This window comes from Arachis ipaensis, chromosome B10 (genome assembly GCF_000816755.2).
Source record: "Arachis ipaensis cultivar K30076 chromosome B10, Araip1.1, whole genome shotgun sequence".
In the NCBI taxonomy this organism is placed as follows: Eukaryota; Viridiplantae; Streptophyta; class Magnoliopsida; order Fabales; family Fabaceae; genus Arachis; species Arachis ipaensis.
Window position 1 is genome coordinate 6,609,551 of NC_029794.2, and position 462 is coordinate 6,610,012.

Sequence of the window (462 nt, forward strand, 5' to 3'; positions counted from 1 at the left end):
ATATTTTTCCAAGATCAATAATAAATTAATAACATAGAAATGGGCATATATAATCAAGTAATTAATTGTGGTTGAATTTTCAGTAGCTATGATTCATGCTAGAAGCCGCCGGACTAATTAATTAACTAATGCTGTATATTAATCCATTTATATAAAGAATTAGACTTTGCACCACATCTAGAAATCAACAAGTAGAAGAAGAACAGTTGGAACTTAATTAAGGGGAATTAACTATTTAACTCTGGTTATTAAATAATATAATCTAATCCTTATTTTGACGACTTCAGTTCAAATTTGAGTCCGTCAATACTAATAATGCCTCTACTTATACCATAACATATTTTTCCAATAAGTAATCAGCACCGATTTTTCAGTAAGCTTATTTTCCTCCATTGGTTTGTTTGAATTTTTTGTTGTATAGAATTTTTTTTATATATTTATCTTATGCTAATAAATTCTTTT